This window comes from Zingiber officinale, chromosome 11A (assembly GCF_018446385.1).
Source record: "Zingiber officinale cultivar Zhangliang chromosome 11A, Zo_v1.1, whole genome shotgun sequence".
Taxonomy (NCBI): domain Eukaryota; kingdom Viridiplantae; phylum Streptophyta; class Magnoliopsida; order Zingiberales; family Zingiberaceae; genus Zingiber; species Zingiber officinale.
Window position 1 is genome coordinate 24,889,819 of NC_056006.1, and position 20,600 is coordinate 24,910,418.

At 36.1% G+C, this 20,600-nt stretch overlaps 1 long non-coding RNA gene across 1 annotated transcript; it reads left to right on the forward strand.

The window, feature by feature from the left end:
• The first annotated feature begins 996 nt into the window (after window positions 1–996).
• LOC122032770 lies at window positions 997–20,429 on the forward strand. Its single transcript, XR_006126221.1, has 2 exons — window positions 997–1,075; window positions 20,205–20,429. It is a non-coding gene; the product is annotated as an uncharacterized LOC122032770 (long non-coding RNA).
• The last annotated feature ends 171 nt before the right edge of the window (window positions 20,430–20,600 follow it).

Consider the following 20,600-nt stretch of genomic DNA (forward strand, 5'->3'; position numbering starts at 1 on the left):
AACAAATTGAGTCTATTGACTTGAATATGAGTTGACTATTATTTATTTGGCAAAATAATTAAGTGAACCATCTAGAATGGCAAAAGAACTTATTTTTGATTGATTAACAGTGAATTTAATAATCATCTAGAATGATCAGATTGGCGTTACGGGGTGGTAAATAATAGATCAAACTTTTTAAATAATGAGAGTTTAAATCTCACTCAGTATATATTATATCTGAGAAATTTAAATTATTTATGACGTTGAGCCATCCGTCTAGATCCATCTATGCTTTTTTTATTTATCTTTGTCATCGGTGAGAAATTTTTATGGAGCGGCCAGTCACATCGATTAGTTAGATCGTAAGAACAGAATACTAAATTATCAAAAAAAAATATAATGGGTTAATGTACTTGGGATAGAGCTATTAATTTAGATTTGATCCGTCGGATTAATCCACCCCCGCTAAATAATTTAAGTAATTAGATTGAAATTTTATCAACTAATTTAAAAATGTATCTAAACAGGTCGACTCGTGCGGGTTACAAGTCTAAATTGGCTAACTAGTAATGGGCTCAGATTAGCTCGTGAATTAATAATTTTTTTTTCAAAACTTAAAATTAAAATGAAAAATTTACTAAGCTCGTGGACTGACCGCCTCATCCATAATAGAAACATAAAAATTCTTTTTTTTTTTTTAATTTTTTGATAGATTAATCTGTCTAATTCACAACCTACCTTGGATTGAACTGACTTGAATATTTCTTAATTTGGTAAGATGACGGACCGGTTCATTCCACCAGATGAGGGATTTTTTAATGGATCGGCTGTAGCTCGGGAACTAATGACTTATTTTGGAAGGGGCATTTTGGGTAGACCACATATATCATTTCCAGCTCATTTCGAAAATTTCTGAATTTTATCGGTCTGATTCAGAAATGTTTGATACTTTTGGGAGTAAACTAAAATTATCACACAAACCCTTTTGTGACCATAGACACTTCATCGCGGGTGGCAGCCTCTTAGCTTTTTGCCCTACTCGTCGTCCGCTGCCTCCATTTATCCGTCTTCACCTTCGTGAAGTAGCATCAAGGTATGAGCTTCTGCTTCCTCCTCCCTTCTTTCTATCGCTCTCTATTCCTCTCTTCATCATTTTCTGCAACCTCTTCTCCTCCCCTTTCTTTTTTTTTTAACTCATGGAATGAATTACTTTCCATATCGAATTCTTGTTGTCTGCATCAGATTTATTCTAAAGTTGGGATCTTTCAACCTCCATATATAGGTCATAACCTGTAAGTAGTTTCCTTGATGTTGAAATATTCAAATTGTCATATGAATAACTACCAATTAATATATAGAATATATCATTATCTACGATATTACTTAAAAATATAACACAATTAAAGATTCATATAATAAATATATAAGACGATCGGCCAACCGGAGGGCCTGATCGTGGGCTACAGCGCCGAGCGGCAAGCGGTGTCGGCGAACCTACTCGCCAAGCTGCCGCTCCAGAGCACGCCGCTCAACCTGGTCCTCCTCCTCAAAGACACCGTGCCGGTGATTCTGTATTCAACAGAGGGGATGGTGGCGGCAAGAGGATGGCGGAGAAAATCCTCAGCTACAGCAGCAACAATTTGGGCATGTGATGTTGCCTTTCGATTGTTTAAACTTGTTTATCGTTTATGAGGTCAAGCTTAATTAACGCTTAAATTTAATAATATTGTTTATTGTGTATCGTGCTAAATTTTTTAAGTTTATTTGATTGGTTGACAAGTTTAATATTTCAAAAGTTACTTTATATATTTATAAGAGCATTCACAATAATCCTAAATATTTCTTTTAAATATTTTTGATCTCCACATCTACATTATCACTCAAATATTTCACTCCTCAAATATCCTAAATCTTACAATTAAATTTTCTCTCAACTAAATATTTATGGGTCCCACCTACTAAATATCTTACTCTCAAATATCTCAAATTATATAATAAAATATTTCAAAAAAGATAATCATTGCCCCTTGTAGGGCTCACTTGCATGCTACCTAGAATGAAATAACTAGGCATAAGATATTTGAAAAGGGGGATATTTGAAGAAATATTTCCTTCAAATATCCCTTCCAATGCCCTAAGTGTGACAACAACTTTATTTATGAATATGATTTACAAATTCCGTTCATGTTCATAAAGTTCATAATCTTTATTTATGAATATTAACGAATGGATTCATGTATATTTATTTAATTTAATAAGCTATGTGAGTTTATCATTTAATTAATTTTTTATATATGGAATGAATATAAATAGATATTTTATTTTATTTGAGGTGTGGATTGAGGAGGGAAAGAAATTCTTGCGAAAAAAAAAAAATCTTTCGAGTAGAGAAAAGAGAAAAGTAAAGAGAAAGAAAATGAAAGAAAGAAATCTTGTAGAAAGTATGAGGAAAGAAAACGAAAAGAAAGAGGGAATTCCACATGTGCAATGCCACTGTGTAGGGAGTCGTGCACCCGCGAGCCATAGGGATCATGTAGTGTCGATCCACAGGAACTGCTCGTGTTGATGAATTCATAAATTTATCTGTCCATTATTTGATAATAAGTAAATAATGGAAAGGATCATCCTTATGAAATAAATAACGACGAAATTTTTTTTCCAATTTTTAAATTGCCCTTTCAAATAAACAGTGGCTTAGTTCATTTTTAAGGAGTTGGGTATTTAAGTGCCTATTTATAGAACTAGTGGGCTTTAGATTTCTCATGATTGTTTTAGCTGAAATATACTTTAAAATATATGATTTCAATTTAATAATGATATCGATGGTGCCATAATATCCTTACATAGAGTGCTTAGTATTTAACTTGACCATATATATATTGGAGTCCAGCGGTTGAATTGTTGAGGTGTCAAGCTACTTGATTGCTCAAGTACTCTGAAGCCTAAGGTCGAGTGCTCGATTTCCCTGAAGCACCGATCACCTTAGCACTGGTTGATTCGATACTGTCTAATCAGGTAGTGCCCTTACCTCTTTCTATCTATCCTATGTGGATAAGAGAGAGAGGAGATAGATAGAGAGAGGGGGTATTATCTATACAGGTGTTAGAATGTATACTAAAAATCTAATTTTTTATATAAATATTTATTTTGAAATAAGAATCACGTTGGTCAAATATCTTCATTTATGATAAATGTAGATTATTCATTTAATTTATATTGTAGATAACATGCTGTGTGATATCACACAGAGGATCATATTATCAGTTCCTTATAAATTATAAATAGCAGCTCACGACCAAAATGGATAGGGACAAACCATTGGAACGATCGTAGTGTGATTTAGTATTAGTTTATCTTGACTATAAAATTACACTAGTATATTCTGAGTGTATTGAGCAGAATCATTTGAGGTTGTTCTTTTTATACTGATTGCATAAAAGAGCAGGACTTATGTTATTATGGAAATGTGTACTCTTAATCTCGATATAATGACAAACACATATATTTAGTATTTATTTCTTTAATTTATTAATGGGTGAGATTTAGTTCATTAAATCAACAGACCTGATAAGTTGGAAAATAATATTATTTATATGGTGTGTTATTGATTATAGAAGGAAATTGTATCCTAGTTATCTAGATTGATGATGTCCCCTTGAGGAGCTCATAAGGATTGTCATGTAAATCCTGCAGGTGGACTTAGTACGACATGATAATAAAGTTGAGTGATACTATTCTTGGAGCTAGATGTTAATTAAGTGAGTATCAGTAACTCATTTAATTAATGAACATTCGATATCTTAAATACAGGGAGATTAACGCATTCATGATAAGAAGGAGCTCATAATATAATTTGGGATTGGTGCGGTAGTTCAATAATAACTCTTTAGTGGTATGAGTTATTATTGATGAACTTGAGTTGAGTGTTCGGGGCAAACACGGGAAGCTCAAGCTCATCGGGAGACCAAAGTCAATTCATCCTCTAGGTCCCTATTGTAACCTCTTATATAAAACCTTATATCCACCCTAAGCCCAGCTTCTTAGCCTAAGCTAGGGTCGGCCAAGCCTTGCTTGGTGTCCAAGAAAGAGGCCGGCCAAGCTAAGCTTGGAGCTCAAGCTAGGGCCGGCCAAGCCTTGCTTGGTGCCCAAGCAAAGGGCCGACCACACACATAGAAAAGGAAGTTTTATTTTTTGTAAAAATCTTTCCTTTATAGAGATCCATTAAAAGGATGATTTTAATTATAAAACTTTCCTTTTTTAGATCGGTCACAAAAGGAAATAAAAGGAGTTTTTATCTTGTTAAATCTTACCTTTTATAAAGATCCATAAAAGGGATTTAAAAGAGAGATTTTAATTATTGAAATCTTTCCTTTTATAGACATCCACAAAAGGATTTAAAAGAGATATTTTAATTTTATAAAATACTCCTTTTATAGCTATCCACAAAAGGGATTTTTAAAAGAGAGATTTTAATTTTTGTTTAAAATCTTTCCTTGTTTGATGAAAGGGGTTTTGGTCGGCCATGATAGAGGAATAAAAGGAAGTTTTAATTTTATTTTAAAACTTTCCTTTTTTGCATTCACCAAGGATTATAAAAGAAGAGGAGGTGGTGACTTATGGTTTAATACATCTTCTATTCCTCTTCCCTTCCTTGGTGGTCGGCCCCTTCATCATCTTCTTCTCATCTTCTTCTTTGTGGCCGACGACATCAAGCTTAGAGCTTTTATGGTGGCCGGATACTTGGAGGTGAAGAAGAAGAGAAAGGAAGCACTCAAGTTGTGACATCCCTTTGGTGGCCGAAAGTTTGAAAGGAAGAAGTAGGCTTGGGTGGATTTCATCTTGGTAGATCGTCGCCCACACGACGTCCAAGAGGAGAAGAGGAATACAATAGAAGATCAAGAGGTTATTAAATCTTCAAAGAGAGGTATAACTAATTATTAGTTTCCGCATCATAATTAGTTCATACTCTTTGAATGGGTCCTGAAATACCAACACAAGAGGCTATTGATTTTAGGCTATCAGTTTTGTGTTATCGATTTTGTATTTTGATTTCGTGTTTCGATCTTGTGCTTCTATTGAGGTCTCTTTAGTTAAACCGAGGGTTACTGTAAGAAGTTTAAACATTGAATTTCTTTGAAAGGCTTTGTCTAGGAAGTGGTGGATGATCTCATACCCAAGAAGGCCTAGTGCCTCGCCATGTTTAACCTAAAAGTCAATCTTTGAAATAAATGTTTAATCATCTTCTGTAATATGGTTTAACTTCTAAAGAACTCATCAGTTGAATTTGAAGTAAAAATGTTAAGTTTCGTTTCCAATCCAAATTTAACTTCTAAAGAGCGACTTGGATTAATAATGTTAAGTATCGTTTGCAATCCAAGTTTAACTTCAGTAGAGCACATGGGTAGTTAGGAAAAGTTCTGTGCTTGTACAAAATTTTTGTACAGGAGAACAGAACGGAATCCAGATGTAGCAACCAACAATAGACAGCATCAAATCAATCCCTGAGCACCCGAGTGTTGAAGACTCGGGGGCTTGATCCTGAGTATGAAGACCTTAGACTTTATTAGTATGTGACAGTGTGGGGATGCACGCTTTAGTACAAAATGAAAGAGGAGAACCCTTTGAAAAGAGACGAGATATCTTTACACACTCCCCTCTCTCTGTATAGGGTAAAGACACAAACATCGGAGGTAAGTGGCTCTCCGTTATCCCATCTATTTAACAACTCTTGTTTTTTCCCGAGTCTGACTTAAGCATAGAGGAGTCTCGTCGGGTAATTCTAGGCGAGCCTTCTAACACATGTCAATCTAGACAGATATGTATCATCGAAGAAATTTTCATCAGCAACCTCAAAAAGTCTAAATAGAGTAATGAGGTCGAGATGAAATTTTCTCTATAACTTATCCATATTGCAATATTTTATTCATACAGCCACATTATTTCCTCTTTGTTTCAAGGTAAAAATTGTATTCTAATTTGCAACTCAAATGATGATTCGATACATTTCATGGGAGGAGAATACATGACTGGTGTAGGGAGCTCCAAATTGAATAGGCCTTCACATCGGTAGTCTATCCTTAAGGTAATGGGCAAACTGAAGTCACTAATAGGGAATTGATTCAAGGCTTGAAGACCAAATTTGAATATGTAGGAGACACTTGGATTTTCAGAGTGGTCAACATAGCGGGCTCAGCAAAAGCACGCAATGAGAGTTATGCATGATTATATTAGGGAACTAAAAGAAAAGATGGACATGCCCAAGGAGAAGAATGGTCATCAGATACAAAGCTTAATACCATTCTAGAAACAATAGGTTTCTTTAGAAGATTACTTATAACATACTCTCAATCTCCTAGGGGCAGAATGACCTTTCTATAGTTCTCATTGGTCCTACAATTGCGAAGAGGTGAGACAGCTGGAGGAGAAAGAAAAAGGTTGAGGAGAATGTACAAAGAAATATTGCTCCTTCCATCCTTTGAGGGATGACGGAGCTTTAGTTAGAAAGAGGAAATCTGATTGTGCCAAGAAGAAGAATACCCTTGGTCGGACATTTTAAGTTGGAAGAAGCAATGGAAAAGGAAAACTAAGGGTATGCAATGGGAGTAGGTAAGGGCTATGTAGAACCCAGTCAGGAATAGGAAGGTTTGGGGCTTAACTGATGTAGCAAAAGAGAGAAATAGGAAGAGACCTCTAGTAAGAAGGAAGGGAGAGGGAAATAAGAGATCTCGAATGGCTAGAAAACAAGTGTATCCTTTGAATTAAGTCACTCTCATCACCATACATGTTGAAACCTTACATTTATCATAAAAGTAAATCTAACAAAAGGGATTGTGCACTTGATGTATACAATCTGTAAGTGCACAGTTATCGTCAAGTAATAAAATATATCAAACCCACAAGGACTAGATATAAACACTAGAGATCAATCATATTGAATTAACTAAACAATCGATGGTTGAGAATTTATGCACTAAAGAAAAGAGAAGAAATATTAGAAGAAAGAGGAAGAAAGAGAGAGGAAGAGAGAGTTGAGGATTGATTGAGGACTTTGGTTGAAGGAAACATTCTAGGAATTTGGTTTCATTGTTATGCCCATTAATGTACTAAGGATTACCAATTACCCATCCTCTATGTTGGTTAGTCCTAGGAAGATCGTACCGGTTCCACTGTATAAAAATTTTGTACAAGTGTCGAACCTTTCCTAAATAACCTATTGTGTTCTTTAGAAGTTAAATTAGGAATCGCAAACGGAACTTAACATTATTGATTCCAAATTTAACTTATTTGTTCTTAATTGTTTAGATTTGGATCACAAACGGAACTTAACACTATTAATCCAAATCCACATACGTTATAAATTCAATTAAATATTAATTTCTAAAATTGGCTTCCAGGTTAAACATGGCGAGGCACAAGACCTTCTTGGATATGGGAGCAACCACCACTTTCTAGACAAAACCTTTTAAGGAAAGCTAATATTTAATTTCCTTATATGACTTTAGGTTTAACTAAAAGGAACAATCGAATCATAAATTCGAAAAACAAAAACACAAATTCGAATAGCAAATCCGAAAAACTAAAATCTAATGGCTCTTGTGTTTGAAATTCTAACAAAGAAAAATAACTAGCATGATGCGGAAGAAAATTACTAGTTATACATTTTCTTTGCAAGCTAATGATTTCAAGATCTTCTGTCGTATTCCTCGCCTCGCCTTGGACGTCGTGTGGGCAACGATCCTCCAAGATGAACACCACCCAAAAACTCCTCCTCCTTCTCAAACTTTCGGCCACCACCACCACAAAAGAAAAGAGAGCAAAGGGAGAAGAGAGGGAGAGAGAGGGCCGACCACCAAGAGAGTCTCCACCAAGAGAATAAGAGTTGTGTTCTCATGAGGCCTCCTCACCCCTTCTTTTATATTACTTGCCCAAGGCAAATAAGGGAAGAATTTTTACAAAAATTAAAATCTTCCTCTTGTTTTTCCTTTTTCCTTTTTATTTTTCCTTTTCTTTCCTCTTGATTGAATCAATCACCAAATCATGGATTGATTAGATGATGATTTGGCCGGCCCCTTGCTTGGGCACCAAGCAAGGGTGGCCGACCACTTATAGGAAGGAATAATAATTTTTTTTATATATAAAATTTTACAAGAAGAAATTCTCTTATAAAATTTTACAAGCAGTTTTCCTAAAGTGAATGTTAAAAAGGAAAGTTTTAGAAATTAAAACCATGTTTTAAAATTTTAAACTTTTCTTCTAAAAATTTTCTTTTTTAACATGGTTACAAAAAAATAGAAAATTTTAATTTTAAAACTTCTCTTCCTTTTTTCTAAAACCATGAGGATGGTTAAAAAAGGAAAGTTTTAAAACTTTTAAAACTCTCTATTAAACCACGTGGCCTAATTCAAATAAGGAAAATTTTTAAAATTAAAATCTCTCTTTTAAAACTTATAGTTTTCTTCAAAGAGAAGATTTTAAAAATTCAAAACACCCCTTATATTTGAATTTATTATGGTCATCCCCTACTTGCTTGGTCATCAAGCAAGAGGGTCGGCCCTCTTAAGGAGATGGTGGTCGACCATTATTTGGTCGCCAAGCAATGGGTCGGCCTCCATTTTGGACACCAAAAAGGGTTTTTATTTGGATGGACTTGAGACACTAATGAGGCTACGACAGGGACCTAGAGGAGAAATTGGTTTTGGCCTTCCGATGAACTTGAGTATCTCGTGTTCGCCCCGAACACACAACTCAAGTTCATCAACAATAACTCATTCCACTAGAGAGTTATTGTTGCACTACCGCACCAATCCCAAATTACATTTATAGGCTCCTTCTTATCATGAGTGTGTTAGTCTCCCTGTGTTTAAGATAATGAATGTCCACTAATTAAATAAGTTACTGACAACTCATTTAATTAATATCTAAGTCCAAGAGTAGTACCACTTAACCTTATTGTCATGTAGGACTAAGTCCATCTGCAGGGTTTAACATGACAATCCTTATGAGCTCTTCTTGGGAACATTCTCAACCTAGATTACTAGGACACAGTTCCCTTCTATAATCAACAACACACACTATAAGTAATATCATTTCTCAACTTATCGGGTCTATTGATTTATCAAGCTAAATCTCATCCTTTGATAAGTTAAAGAAATATATACTAAATATATATGCTTGTTATTATATTAGGATTAAGAGTATACACTTCCATAATAACTAAGGTCTAGTTCTTTTATTAAGTCAGTATAAAAAGAACTTACCTAAAATGGTCCTACTCAATACACTTAGAGTGTACTAGTGTAATTTATTAGTCAAGATAAACTAATACCTAATTACACTACGACTATACCAATGGTTTGTTCCTTTCCATCTTAGTCATGAGCAACTGTTTATAATTTATAAAGAGCTGATAACATGATCTTCTGTGTGTGACACCACACACCATGTTATCTACTTTATAAATTAATTGAACAACTATATTTAACAAATAAATATAAACATTTGACCAATATGATTCTTTTATTTCAAAAATAAATATTTACAAAAGCTAAGCTTTTAGTATACACTCTAACACTCTATCCCTATGCACATGTAGGAAGTTTGATTGATTACCGACACTTCCCTGTGGTGGTCATGTTGAAGTGTCATCTCTATTAATATCCAATGCTACCTAATGGAAGTAATTCCTATGAAGTCCAGTTTAGGGGATACTCTTGTCACTAGAGCCCCCAGTCATACATCCACAAGAATACATTAACTTAGAAAATTAAATTGTTCTTAGAAATTTTCTTAATTAGAATTTTTTTTGCTTGAAAATTTTCTAACTTAAATTTTTTAACACTTAAAATTTTCTAATTTATTGTAAATTTTTTTAAGTGTTAAAGTTAACCTTAGACTTGTTAAGAAATCCCATTTTTTATGTAATCAAAGGGGGAGAAGGATATATATTAAGTCTAAGGGGAGGTATGGTATAATCCAATTTTAAAATTGAAAAATCTTTTTGTACTTATTTACAAAATTAATTATTTTTACATTACATTAGTTTACCCTAGCTTAACTTGGGTTGCTCACATCAAAAAGGGGGAGATTGTTGGAATCCCAAGATGTTTTGATGTAATCAAACAAGTTAAGTTAGGTCCTGTTTGGTTTAACCCTTGTGTCTAAGTGTGCAAGAGCTTAGGAGTACAGGAAGTTGAGCGGAAGATGCGGCTAGCGAGAAGGACGACACGGGGAGAGAGCCGACGGGCTCGGTGCGTTCGAGGGACGAGGTGCCGTGGAAGAGTACACCGGTGGACGAGAAGAACGTACGCGATGTTCGAGGAACGAGAAACCGGGGAGGAAGGCTGCTCGAGGAAAAGGTCGGAACTTAAGTTTGGGTGAGCCCTATTCCAGATGGCCGAGATCACTCAAGCTAGCGAAGCCGCAGCGGAAGACCGAGACCGAGGCGAGATGAACCAGAGCAGAGGGTCCAGATCTAAAAAAGTCAACTCTATTAACTTTATTAGTCTGGGCGCCCGGAACTATTCTGGGCGCCCGAACCGGGATTCTATCCAGATCACGATCAAATGCGATCTATGCAAAAAGAGATAAAGTTTTATCCCCTCCCAGGCGCCTGGAACCCTTCTAGGTGCCCGGAACCCTTCTAGGCGCCCTGACCAAGGCTATAAATATAGTCTTGATCCAAGAAGCTAAACAACAACTTGTAATCCATTTCTGTTTGCTCTGCTTCTCTTTGTGTGTTGTTAACGCTGTAAGAGGCTACTTCGCCCAAAGGAGATCTTCAGATAGTGCGCTTCATTCTCCTTGTATTAGCAATCAAACCAAGTAACTCCTTTGTGTCTATTCCCTATTTAATTAGTCTCGTTATTTTTTAATTACAAGTATTCTTAATTTAGTTATAAGTCGAGAAAGGGTTGATTTATTTTTTCAAGGCAATTCACCCCTCCCCTCTTGCTGGCTTCCAAAGGGACCAACAAAGTCGAGGTGGAGGTAGCTCCTCTGAGGGTTCACCTCTCAGCACCTATGGGGTGGAGTTAATATTCGCCATGGTCTCCAAGAGAAAGCGACATCAGATTGACAACTAGGCAAAATCAACGATACAAACCAACGAATATCAACATAGGAGAGAAGTCTCGCTTGTGTTGTCGGTTAATGAGCGACCCCCCCAAACATGTAGTCGTCCATGTAGCCCCGCCAGGGTTGATGTGGCAACCGACGTGGATAATCTTCAACTAAGGCTTTATAATCCTTCACGCAGGTATGTGAAGGTAAGGTTTTATGAACACACGTAAAGGCTACCTCTTTTATTTCTTCCTCTTCAGCTCTTTACACTCCTCTCTTTGTCCTTTTATTGATTTGGTTGTCGAGGGACAACGATGGCCCTTGACGTTCGTTGATTTGGTTGGTCACATCTCTCGATTGATCCTTGAGTACTACCGATACTTAAAGAGGAGGAATGAATGAGGGACCCTAGCGGGTGAAATGAGACACCATCAAATACTATTGTAAATCATGCGTGACTAGCAAAACTTGTCTCTTAAAATATGACATGGATCTAAACCTCAACAAAGATCATTCCAAGCTGGACTAACTTAGTTTTCAAGTCGGACTTGGTAGGTGAAGGCATAGACTCGTTGTTTGTTAAGTGGCTACTGTAGGTTCAAGATACCATCCTGGATTGATTAGTTATAGCAGTGGAGGCGACATCTTTACTCAACTCTTGGTATGCCTCGCCTCAGAAAGGAACCTCCAAGTCATATGACTCCTTCTAACCAAGGGATATAACTTTCCAAGATTGGAGTTCACTTGTTGTCTTCTCTTCTATATTCCACCTGAGTGAAGCCACAATTTGTTCGCAAAACTTCTAGCATTCGATAGTTGCAGTAGTTCACCCATGTAATCGGAAAAGACATTTGCAAGAAGAGTTAATCTTTGTCTAAGTTTGCAAATGTAGTGGCACAACCTTTGTTTCCATCGGAGTTTAATCAAATTTATGTATTCTGAATTTTCTCTTATGTAGGGCTGAATAATCAGTTCAAAATCGGATCGACTGAACTAATTAAACAAATCAAACAAATTTTGAATTAACCAATCAACTTAACTTTCTAAGAAAAATCGAATAAACTAAATCGATAAAATAATGATTAATTCGATTTTCAACCCAATTAACTACATTAATTCAAAGAGTCTAACGTCTAGCATTATGGTGCTAATTGTCAAAAATCAGCGCCACAATTAATTTTCAAAAATCAGCAAAATCAACACCAAAGTTGATTTTAAAAAATTAGCAAAATCAAAAATCAACATGTCATACTGGTGTTAGATTACGGTTTATTAAATTTAACCGAATTAGGTTTTTAAAATTAAAATTAAACTGAATTATATGAAAGAACTATTTTTTTTAAAAAAAATCTAAAATAACCAAACAAAAATTATAAATTTAATTGATAAATTTGATTTAATCAAACTTTTACTCACCCAATTGTCAAAAAAACATAGCCTATTATCAAAAGAAGAGTCAAATATAAATCACCTCTAATCACCCATAACTAAAGTGATTTACAAATTCGATAAAGTAGTCCATCATACAAGCTATTTACAAATAGACTTGCTAAATTAAATCTATACTTTTCTAAAATTAAGATATATTAGAAAGCCTCCAATGGTTAACAATGTTATGAAAAAGCCAGTAAAGACCTTAAAAGTAGGCAAAGTGATGTACATAGACGGATCTAAATAGGGGCTGTCCTAAGCTATAGCCCAGCCCTTATGGTTGAAAACTTATGGAATTGGACTGGGAGAACAAGAGGTTTTCGCAATATCTACACCATATCTGCTCAGCATCCGCTACCATCCAAGAATTAGCCAAAGCCAAGAAAAAAATTGGATTTTCCAAACATCAACCAAATAAAAAAAAAATCTATTTTTCCTTTCTAGTTCCACCAGCTGATGCCGCATAAACCTTAGCAGCATCCTCACGCCCAGCGAAGGTTCATCGAAGGGAAGAAGCAAAATCCGAACAAACCAACTCGACCAAGAGACTTTGAGTGGCCACCGACAAATAAATCTGATGTTCTTCCTCCTGAACTCTATAAAATAAGGAAGAATCGTCCAGTCCTAAATTTACCAACCGTTTTCGCTCGTTTTCCTTCAGCGTTAGGCGTTGCTCATGATAAAGGAAGCTGCTTTAATCTAATTTTTAATTATGACCATACCGTTGCACTCTATTCTAAACCAAATTAATGTGAGTGTGACTATTAATACCAATAAATTAGTATTGTGAAGTACATCATTTTATATTTGAAATACAGTGTATTAGAGTCAAAAAAAAAAAAAATGGGAGAATTTTTTTTCTATATGAGAGAAGTTTTTTTTCCCAAAAATATAAAAACGTATATTCATCTGTTTTAACGTTGTCTGATTTTACCATCAATGAGTTTTTTCGGGTAATAAAAAAATGGTAAAGATGACCCTTCTTACTAAGAATAGGATGATTTTCTTAAAAATTATATGATATTCTATATTGAATAAAATTTAGTTAACAATATAAATAGATTCTATTATATATTAATTTTATATTTCAAAATTTAGTAAGGCATAATTTTATTATTATATTAAATTTAAGTCTCCTTTAATTTTAATTTTTGGATCGTCCCTAGCGATGCTACACATCATGGTTCCTATATTTCCAATGTTAACATATTAGATATAATTATCAGTAAATTAATTTAATAATTTCATAAATAATCTCTCAACAAGCAAACAAGTAGCAAAACATGTGACTTAGATGAACATCTCAACAAAGTTTTCAGACAAGATTTAGAACCTCGTTCATATCGATTAGTTAGGCTATTTTTAGAAAAACCAACTAAGTTTGAGCATGGAGTATCAAAAAGTTTATTACTGGCAGAGATGATAGGATAATCACAAATCAAACTAATAGAACTTAACTTTTAGCCATGCTAGCATTAGTGTCTTTGATACATGCACGATTATCCAGCTTAACTTATCATTTAAGGTCTTAAAGAAGACATTCTGAGTCCTTTCTTCGGACCAAACTTAAGGGAGGGTGTTTGTCCAGCAGATGCCACACCCAATCTGAATACTCTGTGTTTGGCAAAATTTTGGGGTCTCCACCTGCCTTAAGGATGGTTCCAATAAGTTATGGACATGTCTTAAAGTTTGAAATTCTAAAAACATTATTGATGTTAATAACTCCATGATAGCTCTAGGCACATATGGATTCTGGAACATTTCATAAACTTGTAGCATTTGGAATGAGTTCGATCAGAGCTCTCTAGATTCATCAATGAGTTTTGATCGAAATTCATTAACAGACCTAGGAAATTTGTATTTCCAAAAAAATTGATATATAATGAAAGAGAATAGTGTAATGAATGTATTTATGACGTACATGCCTCTATCTATGTTGGATCATATTCATTTAGTGTGCTTCTAGAACATCTACAAAAGCGTCAACACTCGAGTTGATAGAGCTTGAGCTTGATACAGGATTAAGGGGTGATTACACTTATCCCAAGAGTCATTTACAATCTGTCCCCAGTTATGTGAAGAGAGGGAAATTACAAGGTTAGTTTATAGCTGACCGTTAAGTGGTTAGGCGGTGGGAAGAGTTTTTCCCCAAGGACATGCGCTTGTCGAGAAATAATCCCTATCCCATTGTAGTAAATTTGTCACCCTCTAACCAACTGGGTATCCCGTGAGGATAACTTCATATAGGATTAAGGTGATTACGTTCACACCAGACATTTCTCATAGACTGTCTCTAGGTTATGTAAAGGAAAGTAATCACAGGGTCATCTTATAATCGACCGCCAAGTAGTTAGAGGGTAGAAGAAGTTTTTTCAAGGGAATGCGCTCGTAAAAAATTGATCTTTGACCTATTGTAGCAAATTGGTCATCCTTTAGCTAATTGAGCACCCCCGTCAGGATCTTCATATAGGATTAAGGAGATTACTCTCACATTAGACGCCTGTTATAGTCTGTCCTTAGATTATGTGAGAGGAGGTAAATCACGGGGTCAGGTTATAGTCGATTGCCAAGTAGATAAGGGGCGTGAGTAGTTTTTCTATGAGGGCATGTGCCCATCAATAATTGATCTCTCCCCCATTGTAGGAAATTTGTTACTCTCTAACCAACTATGCACCCCGTGGGGACTTCATACAGGATTAAGTTGTAGCAAAAGGTGATTACGCTTACCCCATGTGACCCTCACAGACCATCCTCAGGTTATGTGAAGGGAGGTAAATCACGAGGTCAACTTATAGCTGATTTCCAAGTGGTTAGGAGAGGGATGAGTTTTCCCCGAGAGTATGCGTTCGTTGAGAATTGATCTTTGCCCTATTATAAACTTTATACAGGATAAGGGGGTGATAACGCTCACCCTAGGACCGCACCGTAGTCCCGGGGACAATCCGTGTAGTGTCCAAAATATATTTACATAAATCACATGCCCGATAGCATTAAATGTGCTAAAGTAGTTAGAATAAATGACTTGTTGGAACCTTGATATCCGCTAGAGGGGGTGAATAGTGTCTCCCTTAAATCGTCACTTCCTACACTTGTTAGTATGCAGAGGAAAAAAAATACAAATTAACAAGAAGAAAGCTAAACTCTATAAACAATAAAGAAAGACAATAAACCAAAATAAACCATAACACAAGGTATTTACGTGGTTCAGAGATTAGGGCTTCTTCTCCACGATTGTCCGTAAGGTGGACGATCCCGATCCTTCGGTGGATAACTCCCCTGAAAACCTTCGACTATCTCAATCTCCTTGTGGGTGGAGAAATCTCGCCACAATCTTGATCACATACACACGGATCACACACAGGAGCTTGGAAGACTACTACTAGGGGTTAAGCACCTATATTTTGTCGACCATGCACAAGCACCCCAAGTTCTATTAAATAGAGCTTGATAGAAAAATATAAAGCTATTTTTCTGCCACCAGTCGACTAGTAAAAACATCAATCGACTAGTCCTAAGTGAAATTCTACTATTACAAGCTAACGACTCAATACCAGTCGACTACCCCACATGGGTTGAGAGAACAAAAGCATTCTGTTCGCTACTAGTCGACTGCTGAAAACACCAATCGACTGCTATAGTGCTGCTACAGTGATTGTTGTAGTAAATCCTAAACCTAGGATTTTATCCTGAGTACAATCTCTCATGCACTCATCCTTACCCGTACAACCTAAACCTATCCTTTTAGCCTCCTCCATCAGCCTTGCGTCCCTCGGATGTCTCCCCATCCTTCACGCCTTGCCTTCTGGAGCTTCCATCAACCTTGTCATTATTGTTGGATCTTCCTTTGCCAAGAGGTCGTGCCTCCGGGACTTCATTCATTGTCAAGTCACACTTGGACTCTTCTTGTTGTACTTGTATCCTGCACACTCACAATATATATCAAATACAACAATAAACCTAACTTAAACATTTGCCCAAAAATCAAAATCTAGGGTCACACTAGATTGCTCCAACATGACTTAGGTAAATAAATTATGATTCTAAACCTTGTATTCATTTACAAACCAATGGTTATTTCGTCCTTGAAATCAGACTTTGGTAAAGATAGGGATTTTTTTTATAAAAGTGCTTACTACATTATTAACCATTAAATTAGACTTAAATTGGGTCTAACTGATCCCTCACCATATAAAACTCAAACCCTATGTCTAGAAGGGGACCAACGAAGGGTTTTCGAGAGGGGGAGCAGTCGTGACCTTGCTTCAAGAACTAGGAGGGAAAGACGCGGATTGAAGGGAGGAAGGCAAAGGGAGTTGTTCTCCGTTAGTGCTCTACGTCCCTTCTTCGCCGGTGCTAGATTTTTAGGGCATTTTTCTACGAAAAAGCATCTTCTAAACCATTTTTTTCTCACACCGTAGCATTTACATTTACAAGGGTAGTAGTACGATGCATAATAGTTGGTGGTACTACAAGAGGAATGGCGTATTGAAAAATAAAGGTGTTTTTGAAAAGCTCAAGGTCCTTGAAGGTTCTTGCATGAGTATTCTTTTCCTAGATTTCTACTGTGAATTTTTGTTGTTTTTTTATTGTTGGAAATTTCTGGATTTCTAGTTTTCTACTGTGAACTTCACTGCGTTTGAATTTCTAGATTTTCTAGGGTTTTGGATTTCTACTGTGAGTTAGCTGTATTTTTTGAATTGCTAGAAATTTCTAAATTTCTGGCTTTCTGTTGTGAACTTCGCTGTGTTTCTCTCGATTGCTGGATTTTTTAGGGTTCTGGATTTTTACTGCATTTTTTGGATTACTGGAAATTTTTAGGGTTTTAGCTTTCTGCTATGAACTTCGTTGTATTTTTTCTAGATTGTTGGATTTTCTGGAGTTCTAGATTTTTTCTATGAATTTTGCTGTGTTTTCTGGATTGCTGGTAATTTCTATGGTTATGAATTTCTACTATGATTTCCCTATAATTTTCAAGATTTGCTTGACTTTCTGAGATCCTGCTATAATTTCTACATTGTATTTTGAGTTGTCGCATTTTTTTATGGATTTTATGAATTTTCTGATTCATGTTATTTGGATTCGGTGAGAGGTGGTTCTGAATTTCTACTATGATTTCCCTATGATTTTCGGGATTTGCTAGACTTTTTGAGATCCTGCTATAATTTCTAAATTCTCTTTTGAGTTGTTGCATTTTTTATGGACTTTATGAATTTTCTGATGCATGTTATTTGGATTTGGTGAGAGATGGTCCGAGACTTTGAGGAAAAATTAGACCTGAAATTTGTTTCTTTAGGGGGTGTACGATTTGTGATAAGAGGTGGTGAGGAATCTGTCGAAAATGGGGACGGTGAACTCACAAAAGGAGAGGGATCCATCTAAAATGGAGTGGTGAACTATTATGAACCACAAGTGCACAGTTGTCGTCAAGTAATAAAATATCGATCCCACGAGAACTATTAATTAAACACTAGTTGACTTTACATGATAAGTTATCTAGACAATCGAATGTGGTTCTTAAACGCAAGGAAAAGAGAGTGTGAGAAGAGAGAGAGAAGGAAAGAGAGAGTGTAAAGAGTAGAGAAAGAGGAAGAGTTGGATTTAGGGATGAATAGATACTAGGATTTTGGTTTCACCATGATGCTAGTTAATGTCTCTATACATTATTCATATCCTTAACTCTATGTTTATATTTGTGTAGGGATTCTAAACAAAGTCTGGCATAATCCCGCGCAGGTTGCATCGAAGAGTCTACATGAGTCCTAATATCATTAAGTAAAGAAGCAACTATAGAAAGTTCGGTTAAAGGGTTACCTTCTGTCACAGGGCCCCCGGTCATACATTCCTAGAGTTATCTAATATATTTCTCAACGGTAGCACAGGAGTATTCACTCCAATTGGAATGCTCTAACAAGGATTAATGCCTATATTAAGATCTTTTGACTCTAGAAAGTGGGTAAGTATAGATGTCCTCTGTCACTAATGACATAATATGTCCTGTTGAATGGGTATCCTCCGTCACTAAGGATCTTTCAGTTATCCAGTCTAGTAGCAACCTTAATATAGAGATGAATCCACCATAATCCACATGCATCTATCACACACACATTTTGTCAAATATGTACAAGGCACAAAATACATAGATCATGGCATAAACACTTTATTGAATAAGAAAATGTCCATATACATAGTTCATACATCCACAATCATATCATAGCTACTTTCTACATCCTAGATCTAAAGATCTACTCCATAGCAAAGAAAATACAACCAAAGATGAAGAAAGAAGCAAACTACAACCCAATACAAAAAAAATAGAGAGAGAATAGTACTTATCCTTGAAGCGTGGTGTCCTTAGAGGCGTTCCCTTGCTCCAGAGGTGGACGGATCGGCGAAGATGAGGCTTCTAGGGTTTTCCCAAAGGGGAGAATCCTTCTCCAAGGAATGGGGGCAAGCCCCAAGCCAAAGATTTATGATAATGGAAGAAAAACTCCTTTTATAGCACTTGGCACTACCCTTGCACGAGCCGTGACACGCCCATGTGAATCCACACGACCATGTGCTGCCTTGGCTCTGGTCTGGTGGCACGGTCGTGTGGACCACACGGCCAAAGTCTTATTCTTCTCTAGAACTTCACACGGCCCGTGTGGATTGACATCGCCTAACTGTACTTCTTCTCAGGAAATGTGGCACGACCGTGTGGATTCCACACTGCCATGACTTGACCTTGCATGACCCTAACAAGGCTATATCTCATTGAAACATCTTTTAGACAATCAAAATGGGGTTTTCTCTAGTTGAAGTCTTCAGTAAAGTTGTAGATCTTGAAGTTATCTACATTTTGATATAAAGAACAACTCGTAACTCTAACCGAGCACAAAGTTATAGTCATTTTAGTTTTGGTCTACAGTGCTAAAAATTCCACACGACCGTGTGGATTCCACACGGCCTCCACATGACCTCCACATGGCCTCCACACGGCCATGTGGATTCCACACTGCTAGAACATGGGGAAAAACTTAACTTTCGCATGTCCATGTGAGTTCTACATAACCCAGACACTTTGGAAGCTCTAGACTCCGTTTAAGCTCTGTTTTTACTTCAAATCATGTCCTATTAATCAAAACAAGTAAAGAGTAGATCTCCGAATAAAAGGAGTAGAAATATGACATTATAATGAAATAGAAAGTAATAAACATAGATTATGTTAATGAAATATAAGTAGATGTGCGTTAAAGTATGCATAAAAGTGTATATAATCTATGCACATCATAAACTCACAAGAGGAGAGGAATTCATCGAAAACGGGGGCGATGAACTCACAAGAGGAATGTGATCCATCGAAAATGGGGTCAGTGAACACCTAAGAAAAAAAGGAATTCATCAATAACGGGGATGATATTCCTACATGACCATGGTTGGAGGGATTTGATGAAACTTATGAATAGTAGAGGTAAGGATGCCCATAGGCATAAGGTTATTATAAAAGTTTTAGATTAAGATGACTACCATTGAATTGAGTTCACTAAATTTGTAGTAAAAATTGTAAGTGCATAGGAGTAGATGTTTCTGTGCTAATGTTATTTTTTTTTTTAATTATGAATGCCTAGGAGGATGGGTGTATATGCATGTTCTGTGAATGATAAATGTTTAGGAATGAATGCATGCTTGCGTGCTGGTTTGGATGTGCTGAGTTCCAAGACTCACTCTTTTTTTTTTTTTATGATTGGTTGCAGGTGGGGAGGATGTTAAGCCAGGGGGCTCTAGTGCTTTAGTAGATTTCGGACCATGGAAGTACAATCCCGAAGACCTTTAATTTCTGCTTAAGTATAAAAAGAATAAATTCTTAGACAAAGGATTCAAACAAGTTTATTTTGGGTTTAAATTTCTAGTTGTTTCTTTGATGTTGGTTTCATATGCTTGAGTAGGGTAATACATTAAGACTTAAGTTACATTGGTGAGATGCATTGGTACAGTTGGTTAAATTCTATTTTATCAAGCTTTCACATTTGAAAAATAAAATAAAATTTGAAGGTCGTTTCAGTTGGTATCAGAGCCATTGATCTCATAAGGGATGTGTCTACTGTCAGATACGAGAAGCTCAAGATATCAAGCATCAAAATCTGTAAGTA